Source organism: Dasypus novemcinctus, chromosome 9, assembly GCF_030445035.2.
Source record: "Dasypus novemcinctus isolate mDasNov1 chromosome 9, mDasNov1.1.hap2, whole genome shotgun sequence".
In the NCBI taxonomy this organism is placed as follows: Eukaryota; Metazoa; Chordata; class Mammalia; order Cingulata; family Dasypodidae; genus Dasypus; species Dasypus novemcinctus.
In genome coordinates, this window is record NC_080681.1 from 5,422,823 (window position 1) to 5,436,707 (window position 13,885).

The 13,885-nt window shown below is 53.5% G+C and overlaps 1 long non-coding RNA gene across 1 annotated transcript; it reads left to right on the forward strand.

Annotated features, from left to right (window-relative positions):
• Nucleotides 1-126: 126 nt before the first annotated feature.
• Nucleotides 127-10,622, forward strand: LOC131279677 (uncharacterized). The gene is made up of 3 exons (XR_011649581.1): nt 127-795; nt 3,047-3,139; nt 10,410-10,622. It is a non-coding gene; the product is annotated as an uncharacterized lncRNA (long non-coding RNA).
• Nucleotides 10,623-13,885: the final 3,263 nt, after the last annotated feature.

Genomic DNA, 13,885 nt, shown 5'->3' on the forward strand with positions numbered 1-13,885 from the left:
GGGCGGGCGCGGCGCGCCGGGCGCTCTGATTGGCTGCGCGGCTGAATGGTTGCCGGGAGACGAGTAAACCTTCAGCGGCGGGGCGGGGCGGTGGAGCGCGGGGAGGCGGCGCTGCGCAGGCGCGGCGGGGAGGGGCTGCGCACGCGGGCCCGCCGGCCGCGTTACCTGGGCGCGGGGCGCTCTGCCTGCCGCGGCTCCGGGGCCGGGCGCGTCTTTGCGCTCCCCAGCAGCCCGCCTTCCCCTCCGCTTCTCTGGGGAGTGAGCGCTGGTCCTCTGTCCCGGAGTGGGGGGTGAAACGCCCACCCCACGCCTGTCTCGGGCTTCTGTTTTTGAAGTTGGGGGAAAGAAAATCCGCTCCGGGTCCTGGGCCCGGGGCACCCTTCCCGTTCCTCCGGCAAACGGCCGGAGTGAAACGCGGCTCCCCGAGAGAGGGCCGGTGCCCCTGTTTTTGCGGCCTCAGCTCCCACCTGTGTGCACTTGGCGAGACTGAGGGCCTCGGGGTTCACAGTGCGGCCCGGGCGCCGCTCGGAAGGCCGAGGCGAGGTGCCGAGTGCCGCGCAGCCGGGCCTGGGCGCCGCCGCGTCCGCCCATCCCGCAGCCCGCGGCCGGGAGACCAGGCCCCGGTTTAGGCTGAGCTGCGCTGGGACCCCGTTCATCGCTGAGCTGTCCGCACGGCCTCGGAGAAGGGGCAAGCCCTCCGTCAACCTCTGTTTCTTTATTCGTGGGACGGGACTCAAATGGAAGAAAATGCACGGAAAGCTATTAATTAGTGCAGTACGAGATGTGAAGTGAGAGGTAAATGTTATTTCTATCAAATAATAGCCCTTGTTATTTTTCAATAAATTGAGCTCCAATTAAGTGCCAGATCCTCCACTGAGTGCTGGAGGGGAAAAATTACTTCCCGGATGCAGCATTTCCTTACCCCTTCCTTTTTCCGTCCCTGCCTGAAATAAGTGTGCTTCTCAGTGTGTACCTGCTCTAGGAAGTTTCCTGAAACATGAATGAGATAGGACATCAATGGTCGTGAACAAGCCTCTCTCCCTCTTTTTCAGGAGGTACCAGAGATTGAACCCGGGACCTCTTGAGAGGCAGGTGCTCAACCACTGAGCTACACCCACTCCCCATGCACAAGTCTTAAGCGCACAGAATGATGTACATGCGTGCAGCCATGTGACCATCTCCAGCGCCCGCAGGCTTCTTCCCATTCAGTACCCCACAGGGTTAACCACAACATGGAACTCCATCACCATCCATTAGTTTACCAGGGTTTGATCTTGCTAGAGGTGGAAAAACAGTATGTGCTCTTATGTGTCTAGTTTCTTTCACTTAACAGTATGGCTTTGAAATTCATCCATGTTGTTATGTGTAATAATTGTTCGTTCTTTTTTATTGCCGTGTAGTGTTTTGTTCAATAACGATTTTATGATTTACATACTTATTCAACCATTGGTGGGTGTTTGGGCTACTTCAAATTTTTGCCTATCTGGAATAAAGGTGCTACAAACATTACACACATCTTCTGTTGGAAACGGCATTCATTTATGTTCAGTATATACCCAGGATTGGAATTGCTGGATCATAGAGTATATGAATATTTAGCTTTAAACATGCTGCCAGAAAGCTTTCCAAAGTGGGATGCTGATTTATAATGCAAGCAATATGAGATTTCTAGTTACCCTACAACTGTGCCAGTATTAGAGTTGTCAATCTTTTGAATTAAAAAATAGGCATGCATCAAATCTCTTTTTGATTTAAATTTGCATTTCTCTGATGTTGAGCACCTTTCCATAAGCATGCTAGCCATTTTGATATCCCTTTTTGTGAAGTGTCTTTACAGTGTTTTGTCTATTTTGGGAGACTTTTCTGTCTTCTTCATGATCCATAGGAGTTCTTTTTATATCCTGGATATGAGTCCTTTGTCAAATATGTATATTACAAATATCTTCTCCCAGTCTGTGGCTTACTATTCATTCTCTTAATGCTGTCTTCTGATGTATAGAAATTCTTAATTTTAAAGAAATCCAATTATTAGTCATATCTTTTATGATTAGCTCTTTTTGTATCCTGTTCAGAAGTCTTTTCCTATCCTAAGGCCATAAAGATATTTTCCTTTGTTTTCTTCTAGGAGCTTGATTGTTTTAGAGTTCACATGTAAGTCTATGATTCATCTCAAATTAAATTTTTGTACAGTTTGGGTTCGAGGTTTATTTTTTTCCCATATGGATATCCAATTAACTTAGCACCATTGTCAAGTACTTTTATTAAATGAATGAATACATGACTATTTATTGAATGAAAAGTTTAATTAAGAGCACAAAGTGGGGAAGAGGACTTGGCCCAGTGGATAGGGCGTCCGCCTACCACATGGGAGGTCCGCGGTTCAAACCCCAGGCCTCCTTGACCCGTGTGGAGCTGGCCCACGTGCAGTGCTGATGCGCGCAAGGAGTGCCCTGCCACGCAGGGGTGTCCCCCACGTAGGGGAGCCCCACGCACAAGGAGTGCACCCTGTAAGGAAAGCCGCCCAGCGTGAAAAGAAAGTGCAGCCTGCCCAAGAATGGCACCACCCACACGCAAGATGACACAACAAAAAGAAACACAGATTCCCGTGCCGCTGATAAGGATAGAAGCAGTCACAGAAGAACACATAGTGAATAGACACAGAGAGCAGACAGCTGGGATGGGGGGCGGGGAGAGGAGAGAAATAAAGAATAAATCTTTAAATTAAAAAAAAAAGTACAAGTGGCTGGTTGCTTAAAATCCAGAAAAATTCAGGACATCTAATCACAATAAAAATTAATGCAGGGGAACAGGTATAGCTCAGTGGTTTGAGCACCTGCTTCTCATGTACAAGGTGCCAGGTTCAATCCCTGGTACCTCCTAAAAAAAAATCGTGCAGATTATCATATGACTTGGGCAGTCACACCATTTCTACTTTTCAGTACCTCATGGATACCGTCAGCATAGGTAGCCTCAGGGCAGAACACAGGCAGGCATTCTCCCCTGGGTTACTTACCATCTAACGTGTTTTCATTCCATCTTTGCTCAGGTGAAATGTTCAGCTTTCTGACCAGTAGGCTGTTCTGTGATGGGGAGAAGAGGAAGAAGAAAGAGCCAGAAAAGAAATACATTATTCCTACAGGTGTGTATGTTTTTCCTTGCCCCTTTCTATTCCTGCAGCATGACTTGGCTTTTCTAGACCTCTGCTGCTGTTGTTCATAAACATGCAATGCTCTTTCTACCTCATAAAACCATGGCATCTTGGAGCTGGGAAGAGTCTCAGGAGGTTACCAGGTCCTGCACATTGGACATGGAACCACATATTGAGACGGTCTTTTCCAAGATTACCAGTGCCTCCTTCTTGCCAAATTCCAGCTTCCGCTGGAACATAACCGATCAAATTGGCATTGTGAGTGTTTATACCCTGGGAAAGCTGAAGGAGAGCAGAGGCAAGAAATAACTTTACAAGTGCAGGTAGGCCTCACTTACAACCATGCTCCTGAAAAAGATGGGTGTCTCAGTAAACTCATATTTTAAATACTCCAGAGAAGCAAAGAAAGTTTATCATTAATCCTTTAGTAAGGCAAGAAAACCTTTTTGCAAGTGCCTAATTAACCCTGGATTTATCAGGGGTTTTTGTCTTGAGTGTTTTTATTATTTGATATCAAAGTGGATCAACATTGTTTATTAAAATGTGATTCCTCTAAATGTCTTCTCTTTCTTAAAATGCTTTTTAAGTAAAGTTTTTTTAATCAAAGTATAGCATACATGTAAAGGGCACAAATCAAAAATAAATAAAAGGGAAACATAATAAAGCGTACAAATGGTTAGTGCACAGCTTAATGAGTTTTCATGTACTGAACCCGTCTGTGTCACTATCGCCCGGGTCAAGAAACACAGGGTCACTAGCCCCACCCCCAAGGAGTCCCACTAATGCCCCGTTCTAGGCACTCCCCTACCAAGGGTGACCGCTGCCCTGATTTATAGCACCACCCGTTAGTTTCTCTGTTTTTGTAACTGAGGTATTTGAGTCCTATGGTATGGATTCTTTTGTTTCGGGTTTCTTTTGCTCAGTGTTATGCTCATGAAACAATATTTTCATGCAACAAAATAGATGCTCTTTGTTGCACGAAGGTGTAGTTCATTCTTTTTGCCGAATATTCCATTGTACGAATATACCTCAGTTTCTTTATCCATTGCGCTGTGGGTGGACGTGTGGAATATGTCCATTCGGGCTATGCTATGCAAGTAACGCTGCCGTGAGCCTTCTTGTACATCTTTTGGGTTTATTCCTAAGAATGGAATTGTTTCCTATCGTGTGTATATGTACAGCTCGAGTAGATATTTCCAGACAGTTTTCCAAAGTGTTGTACCAAGTTACACTCCCTTGAGCTGTGTTTGAGAGTTCCATTTGTTTCATTAACATTTGCCATTATTCGTCTTTATTTTGTCCAAACTTTTTCTTTTGGCCATTCTGATGGGTCTGAAAGTATTTTAAAATAATGCTTTCTCCTGTCGACTTCAAATATTTTTACAGTTGTTATTTTGACTTCGAATATCGCAAAACCAGTATTTTTGTCCACTTCTCATAATTAGAAGAGAGAGAGGAAACAGAAACATGAGGTTGTATAATTTCTCTATTGCTGTGTAACAAATGATCCTAAAACTTGGCAGCTTAAGAGAACATTTTCTGAGGGCCAGGAATCTGCGAGTGGCTCAGCAGGTTGATTCTGACTCAGGTCTTGGGCGGTTACAGCCCAGCGGTGGGCCATGGCTGTGGACCGTGAGGGCTCAGCCGGGGTTGCAGGTCCGGCTTCCAAGGTGGAGCCCTGCATGGCTGCTGGTAGGAGTTCAGTTCCTCCCATGCGGGCGTCTCGATGATGATGCCGCACTGTCTCCACCCCCCGGCAGCCAGCTTCCATCGGGCCAGGACTCCAAGATAGGGTAAGGAGGAAGCCACGGTGCTTTGAACTGCTGCACCCCAGGAGTGACATACTTTCACTTCCACCATGTCTGTTCCTTGTCACTCAGGGGAGTGAGCGACTTCCCATACCCACACTCGAGGGGAGGGGAATGAAGCTCTACCTCAAATAGGAAGGGCCACCAAAGAGTCTGTGGCCCTATTTTAAACCGCCTCAGTGGCTTTGTCTGTATCCTGGTGAGTCTCTGGTGGGGGCAGGGGACACGCCTTGGTTTCCAGTCCCCACCTAGTACTCTCACCAATAAACCCCTGACCCCCCTTTGGGCTTCTCCAGGCCAATATTTGTCCTCAGTGTTGCAGAAAGGGAACGAGGCTTGGAGTAAGAGGGTGTACGTTTTCTTTGGAGCAAAGTCCAGAGGGAAGGAAAGCCAGGATGGTCAGATTTGGGGGGAGAGGGGCCAAGAGGAGGGGGTGGGCTGCACCTGTGGCAGGCAGGCTCAGGCACAGCTTGGCAGTGGACGTGCTGGGCCACCAGGGTAGCACAGTGGGTAAAAGAGGTCCACAAGGGAAGGCAATGGTGGCCCTGCCAGAGCAAAGACGATGCCGAAGAGAAGCAGTGCTGACCTCACTCCTGTGAGCTCGGTTTCTCTGGACCCCTCCTGCCCACCTCCCTAACGCATCATTGGACAAGGAACGTCGGGTTGAGTCCCCGGGCAAGGTGGAGCTTGGACACACGTGACCTCTCGGAGCCTCAGCTTCCTAATCCAGCACTGCCAATGGGAATGGTCATGAGCCTCCCTACTTCCGGGGGCCACAAGGAGACAATGCAGGTGCAAGCAGATGCCCCGATACCCAGACTGTTCTCTTTGCCAGCCCTGTACCCTTTCCTCACTTCACTGTCAGGCCGGCTTGGCCGGCAAGTCAGATGAGGCCAGAGGAAGGTCAGTTTTCAACGCCTTGCTGTGGCAGCCTTCGCTTCTTGGGCCCCAGAGTCGTTATCTGAGGATTAAAGTTTTTCAAATCACCCTTCAGGGAAAAGGGATTTCAGGAACGTGTAAACGCTTAGTTGATCACGTCACGCCTGGTGGCCCTGTGGTCTGCTCTGCAGCTGCCTTACCTTCAGGCCCCTCGCGGGCCCCCTGCCAGTCTGCCCCAATGCCTGGAGCTGCCAGCCGTGGAGTCCATTCCCCTCCGGGAGTAGCGCCCGACGTTCCCACCCAGCTCTCCAGGGAGGCGGGCGCAGCGGCCCAGCTGCCAGGCACGGCTGCATCTCCCGACAGGCGTCGTTCTCAGTGTTCATCCAGCTCGTTGGTCTTCGTCTCTGTGTCAGCCTGGATTTTACCTGCAAGCAATAAGAGGGGACTCTGGCTGATCGAAGCCACATTTTCTGGGAAAGATAAGGTGACGCCCCAGGCCCAGCAGGAGAGCTGGAGAGCTTGGCTAACGGCCCCGCTGCCAGCAACGAGCCGCTGGCTCGCACTGCGGAGCGGTCCCCGGGAGAGGCTGGGCGCCGCCGTGGACACGGACAGCGAACGTTGCTGTGCTGCCACCGCGCTGGTGGCAGGAGTCCCTGCATCCCTGCTCCGCGTCCCTGCTCCGCCAGCCACCTGAAGTCCGGGGCGGGCACGCCTGACCCGCAGAGCCTCGCACCCGCGCCTGAGCCCCGGTTGCCACGAGGGCCGGGAAACGGCTCACCCCATCTTTCCAGCTCCAACCCTGGGCCGCGGGCTCCACGTCTCAAGTCGGGGACTCTCCAAACAGAGGAAGGAGGGCCCCGAGCTGGGTGGGCACAGCACGTCGCGCCCCTTTCAGGCCTCCACGCCCGTCTCTGGTGAGCGGCCCTCGATACATCAGCACCCTTGGGCCCGACTAGCTCTGGGACACAGGTGCAGACAGCTCCTGAGGCCTGAGAGCTGGAGACCAGGGGCATGGGCCCTCCTGAGGGTTCTCGGGGACCCTCCCGCCGGCTCCCGCCTGGCGGTGACGCGTCTCCCCATCACGAGCCCCAGGGGAGGGACTTGGTGCAGGTTTGGTGGAATCCTTTGAAAGGCAGGCTGGGCAGGCCGCCCCCGCCTGCGCCCCCGCTCCCTTCCTCGCGGCGCCCTAGCCACCCGGGCACTGCCGGGGTCTCGGTTTCCTCATCTGTTAAGGAGGAGAAAGGGCCCGGCCTGGCTCAGCCCCCGGCGCCCCCGCTGCAGTGCCCCGAGCGGAGGGTGCAGGCGGCCAAGGGCGCCAGCTGCCGCCAGAGCGTCCCAGGGTGACAGTGTCCCAGAGCGCGCTTGTGTAACCGGAGGATTGACGGAGGGGGCGACTGTTTGCTCAGCAGCCGAGAAGTCTATAATTAGACTGTCACAACCTCAGGAAAGTGCAGGATCGATGTAATCGGAGAAGAAATGGAAAAGAGCGGGCATGAGGGAGAGCCTCCCTGGTCCCCACGGCTTCCGGAGCTCTAATCCCCCCGGGGTTCCGGGGCCCGCCTGCGGGTTTCCTCCTGGGCCGAGGCCAGGGCAGCTCCGGCCTCCCCGTCCCTCTCAGCCTCCCAGGTCTCCTCTCCCCCTCTCCCCCTCCTCCACCCTGCCCCTGCCCGCCGAGCCTTAGAGAGGAGCGGCCCAAGGGGCAGGAGCTCCCCCCAGGCTCTGTGGCCGACGCACCCTGAGTGCCCACAAGGTATGTGTGCGTGGGGTGGGCAGCTGCTTTAAAATGCAGGTTCCTGGCCTCCGCCTCGGCCCCACGGAAGCCGAATCTCTGGGAATAGAGCCTGGGAATCTGCATTTGACCGCATCGTTAGCTGATTCCCGGCAGGCTGAAGCTAGCAAGCCCCCCGGCTGAGCCGCCCTCCTGGCCCGTGGCAGACTCGCCTTCCCTCCCCCGCCCCTCGCATGGCGGTAGCACTGGCCGCGGCAAGCGTTGGGGCGGCCGGCGGGCACAGGGCCTTTCCCGAGCCAGGGAACGATAATGGGCTTCTTATGCGCCTCATCACGTGGGGAGTCCCTAGCCGCAGGGGTGTTTGTCTCCTTAATCCTCACGACACCCGAGCCGGGAGGGAACGCCGCGTCTCTCTCTCCTTTCCCCTCCGGGTGAGCGGTCGGCCCTCTGACGGGTCTGCATCTGCCGGCCTCTGGTTTCCCCCGAGCCAGGCCCACCGAGATCAAAACAACTGGATTTCTTAAATCTGCATGCATCATTATTTCTAAAACAATTTTCCAACGTGCACAATACACGTTGCTTTGTAAAAAGGAAAATCAGAAAAGCAGAAGGGAAAAATAAAATCAGTATCCATCCTACAGCGACACTTCTGTTACTATTTCCGTGTCTACCTTTCCCGACGTGTGTGCGTGTGTGTGCACTCACACCCACGTGTTCTACTCCTGTAGCCGTCAAACAGCACACTTGACGGAGTGAGCGGAGCTCAGTGAAGCAGCTATCTGCGGAGCTGTGGCGAGGGTAAGGGACGTCTGGACGAGGGCGGGGGCAGTCCCTAGGGCTGGCACCCGCTGGGAAAGCGTCCCACCCGAGGCCACCTGAGCCTGGAGAGCGGCCGTAGCTAGGGAGCCGCTGCCTCCGGCTGTGGAGCACGGCCACCCGAACTGCTGCCAGGAGGGAGAGGCGCAGAGGGGAGAGCCTGGCTTGGCCCTCCCTGCCCCGCGATCTGCCCCAGCCTCCCCGGGCCGGACCTGAGAGAAGCCAGGTCGATGCATCTGAAGCCCGCCCCCCAGACACAGCAGGGAGGGGAAGGGGGCAGGGTCTGCACAGGGGGCTGCCAGCCCACCTGCTGTGTGCACTTATGAATGCAGCGCCTGGCCTCGAGCCCCCCAAATCTAGGAAACGCAGGACGCTCTGTCTTACGCTAACTCGCTGCCTGAGGGAGGTGACCTGTGACTCCGGGACTTGCCCTCGCCTCAGCGGGTCCGAGCCCTGACTGCTGGCGTGACTTCACTATTTGCTAATTTGAGGCACAGTCCAATTCTTTCTTTTACAGATTTATTTTATTTATCCCCGCCCCCTGCTGCCTGCGCTCTCGCTCGGTGCTCTCTGTGTCCATTCGCTGCGTGTTCTTCTGTGGCTGCTCGTCTTTTCTCTTTAGGAGGCACCGGGAACCGATCCCGGGGTGCCTCGTGGGAGAGAGGCATTCATTCGCTTGAGCCACCTCAGCTCCCTGTTGGCCGCGTCTCTCGTGGTCTTTCCTCTGTGTCTCTTTTGTGTTGTGTCAACTTGTTGTGGCTGCTTGTGGCACGGGCCAGCTCGCCTTCACAGAAGCCCTGGGAACCAAACCCAGGACCTACCATGTGGTAGGCGGGAGCCCAATCGCTTGAGCCACATCCACTTCCCTTGCGTCAGTTGTTTTGTAAACTGACCTGGCCCCTCCTGTGATGTAAGACAGGTGCTGGGCACAAGGAGGAATCGGAGAGGACTGGCTCACCCTGGGCCCCAGGAGCCCACAGCCTCCTCAAGGTGTAAGGGGTACAGCTCCACCCCCACAAACTCAGGAGGGGGCGAGCCCTGGCAAGAAGCACAGGGGTCCACACCAAGCGCAGTGACGTGTTGAGAAAGCTGATACTTGGGGCCAGTCAGAGTTGACTCTTACTGATGACAGGTGATATTTACTGTCTCTGTGCTGTTCTAGGTTCATTATCGGTATTGAAAGGATTTGCTCTCCCACAGTCCTCTGAGGTAGGTCGTACTATTGTACCCATTTTGTAGCTGAAAACACTAGGGCAGGGAAAGGCTAAGTAACTTCCTAAGAGCACACAGCCAGTAGATGGGGAAGTCAGAATTTGAGCCCAGGGCGTCTGATGCAATAGCCCATGTTCTCACCGTCTGGCTCCACTGGTCGCATAGCAGTGCTAGTTGTTGTCAGCCTTTGTAACTCCAGGTCTTCCTCAAGTGTGTAATGGAGTTATACACCCCAGAGGCCATGTGTATACCAGCTAATGGAACGAGTGCTGTGTAGTTGAGACTTGTGTGTTTTTAAACCTTCTCAGTTTGGGGAAGTGGATGTGGCTCAGCCAGTTGGGCATCCGCCTACCACATGAGAGGTCCCGGGTTCGGGTCCCGGTGCCTCCTGAGGAAGACGAGCAGACGCCACACCCCACCTCAACAAGCAGACGCCTAAACAAGCAGAGGCCACCGCCAGCAGATGGGCAGCCTGCGGGGAGCAGACATGGCTCAGGCCATTGGGCACTCGCCTCCCATGGGGAAGATCCCGGGTTCGGTTCCCAGTGCCTCCTGGAGAAGACGAGCAGACAATGAGCAGACAGAGGAGAGAACCACCTGGGGAGGTGGGCTGGGAGGTAAATAAAAAATACATAAGGTGAAATAAATAATTCTTTAAAAAGAAAGTTCTCAGTTTGAACTTCTAATACAGTAAGTCTCAGCAGACCTAACTCACATGAAGAGAGGCTCTTTGGGTTCCTGGCTTAGTTGACCAGGCTGCTGTGACAAGTACCACACAACAGGTTGGCTCAAATCACAAGCATTTATTGTCTCTCAGTTTCAGGGCCAGAAGCCCCAGTCAAGGGTCAGCAAGGCCGTGCTTCCTCCCAGGCTGGAGATGCACATTCTGGTCCTCGGTCCAGGCCGGTGGCCTTGGTCTCCTCTGACCTCCGGCTCCTCTCTATCAGGTCTGTCATCACACGGGTTAAAGCCACCCTGAATCTCTGCTGGGCCCCCCTTAGCAGGCGCTTAGAAGATCCTGTTCACAAAGGGGGCAGCACCTGGGCTGATGTCACACCTTTAAAGATCCTGCTCGCGAACAGGTTCACTCCCCCAAGAGTGGGGATTAGGTTAAGAGCACGTCTTTTGAGGGATACATAATTTAATCTCCTACAAGTCCTCAATCATTTTTAAGAGTGTGAAGCGGGAAGCGGAGGTGGCTCAAGTGATTGGGCTCCCACCTACCACGTGGGAGGTCCCAGGTTTGGTTCCCGGTGCCTCCTGGAGAAGGCAGCTGGCGCGGCAGGCAGGCATGGCGGGCTAATACAGCAAGGTGACCCACAAAAGAGACACAAAGAGGAAAGACAATGGGAGACACAGCAAGCCAGGGAGCAGAGGTGGCTCGGGTGATCGAGCGCCTCCCTCCCACATGGGAGGTCCTGGGTTTGTTTCCCAGGGCCTCCTAAGGAGAAGATGAGCAGACACAAATGGACACAGAGAGCAGACAGCGACCTCAAACCCCAAGGAGGGGATAGATAGGTAGAATAAATCTTTAAAAAAGAAAGTGTGTAAAGGGGTCTTGAAACCAAAAAGTTTGAGAACTACTACTCTTACTCTTGCCCTGTGAGGGTTCAGAGGAGGGGAAGATATGTTTGATTATGGGATCAAATTTATTACCACTGGTTTCCTTGCCTCAGTCTCAGGAGTGTGTAAGACAGAATCCACACTCGACAATTACGGGACCCGAAGGAGCCCTGAGAGGTCACCCTGCCGGTTGGCTGGGCTTCGGGGCGGGTGGCTCCAGGTGTGCTGTGGACTGCCCTGCCTCCGGCTCCTCGTGCACCTGCCAATGGCCGGGTGGCCCTGGGGCCTTGCCTGTGCTCTCCTTTCAGGCACTGCAGCCCAGCAGAGGGTGTGTCCAGGCCCCGGGGCAAGCTCATGCCAGGTCGAGGTTTCGAAACCTTCCAGGCGAAGGGAGAGCATCTAGCTGGCCAGTCCAAAGGCTGCACAAATAATATTGGTCATCTCTATTGTGAGGGACAGTAGAAGGAAGTTTAACGCTTGTTCAGCAGAAGAGTATAATTTTAATTATTTGTCAAGATTCATAAAACATGTTTGCAGTGTGTCCTAGTTTGCTCAGTCTATTAAGTGAGGAGCAAGTAACAGTCATTGCTTTTTAATTAATGCATATTGGGAATTTTATCAGGTGGTTTATAACCAATCATGAAGGAAGGCTAGCCGCTAACGAGGTGTGGTATAAAATAATTGATGGTCTTTCATTAAAACCGAAAAGAAAATAGGAAAACGTACACAGCGGGCTTTCTAGGCTGCAGCCCAGCGTGCTTGCCTCCTTCCTGGTGGGAGAGCTGCCATGCCGTTGGGGTGGCGTTCACGCCACGGTCACTCCCCGGTGGCTTGAGCCAATCAGCGTCACTCCACCCCTGTGGCCTGGGATCTTGCAGGGAGGGGCAGTCGCCTCAGTCCTGGAGGAAGGGGAGCAGCAGGCGCTCCCCTTCCTCTGGGCAGGACGGTGGGTCGCCGTGAGTCTGGGTGGCTGCGTGAGAGAAGCCGAGGTGGGATGACGTGTACCCACCAGCAAGGGAAGAGCCAAAAACTCAAAGACGACGAAGCCAGAAGGCCACACACCGCCCAGTTTGTCTCTTCCAAGACCCCACAACTTCCTGCCCATTTAACTGTATTTTCTGATACTTAGCAGCCAGAAGCATATGATATAATTAAATAACTATTTTCCAACACAAATACGGTCAGATCAAGAAAGGTAGGACTGTCATACTGGCCAGACAAAAAAATGGCAACTCCAACAGTTTAAGGACCAGGCTGATTTTACATTATCCTCACTCAAGCCGTCCTTCCAAATTATGTCTTCATTGCCCCAAAGTCTCCCTACCCCACCTGACCTAGGCTTTTCCTATCACGGTTTTGTTTTACTTTTCAAATAAGTCTCTCCCTGCCTGTTCTACTGGGCGGTGACCGCGAAGCGGTGGGAGTTGCTCAAGCGTCGAGGAAAATGGCAGCCTAGAAGGGAAGCGCCAAATCATTGTGACGAGCCTTAAGCTGACGGGTTCCTGTAGCAGAAGCAGCACAGCAGCGGGCAGGCCTGTGCCCGCCGAGCCCGGGCTTGGCATGGTGGTTGGAAGGGCGGGCTGTGACACCAGACCTGCCGGGTTCAAGTCCCTGCTCTCCTGGTCTCTCTGCGTCAATCGCTTGACCTCTCGAAGCCTCAGCTTCCTCATCCGAAAATAGTGCTCATAGGAATACGTCTCTCATTGGATCTTTCTTTTTTCCTAAAGATTTATTTATTTCTCTCTCCTTCCGACGCAGTTGTCTGTTCTCTGTGTTTTTTCGCTGTGTGTTCTTCTTTGTCTGCTTCTGCTGTTGTCAGTGGCACGGGAATCTGTGTTTCTTTTTGTTGTGTCATCTTGCTGTGTCAGCTCTCCATGTGTGCAGCACCATTCCTGGGCAGGCTGCACTTTCTTTCACACTGGGCAGCTCTCCTTACGGGGCGCACTCCTTGCATGTGGGGCTCCCCTACGCGGGGGGCACCCCTGCATGGCATAGCACTCCTTGTGCGCATCAGCACTGCACATGGGCCAGCTCCACATGGGTCAAGGAGGCCCGGGGTTTGAACCACGGACCTCCCATGTGGTAGGCGGATGCCCTAACCACTGGGCCAAGTCCGTTTCCCATTTTTTAAATAAATTTTTTTCTTAAGATTTATTTATTTCTCTCACCTTTCCCCCCACCCCGGTTGTCTGTTCTCTGTGTCTATTTCGCTGCATCTTCTTTGTCCGCTTCTGTTGTTGTCAGCAGCACGGGAATCTGTGTCTCTTTTTGTTGTGTCATCTTGCTGTGTCAGCTCTCTGCGTGTGCGGCACCATTCCTGGGCAGGCTGCACTTTCTTTCATGCTGGGCGGCTCTCCTTATGGGGCGCACTCCTTGCGCCTGGGGCTCCCCTACATGGGGGACACCCCTGCGTGGCAGGGCACTCCTTGTGCGCATCAGCACTGCGCATGGGCCAGCTCCACACGGGTCAAGGAGGCCCGGGGTTTGAACCTTGGACCTCCCATGTGGTAGGCGGATGCCCTGTCCATTGGGCCAAGTCCGCTTCCCTCTCATTGGATCTTATGAGGATTAGATGAGCTCACTCATGGGACATGTGTGGCACTCAAGACGTGTCCGAGCATGTCAGCTAGTATCAGCCACGTGACTTCCCCTCTGGGGCTCACTTCCCCCTGGGAAGGGACGGGGAGGGACCCTCGGGCCTCCTGCGGCCTGACGCGCTTCCTTTTCCAG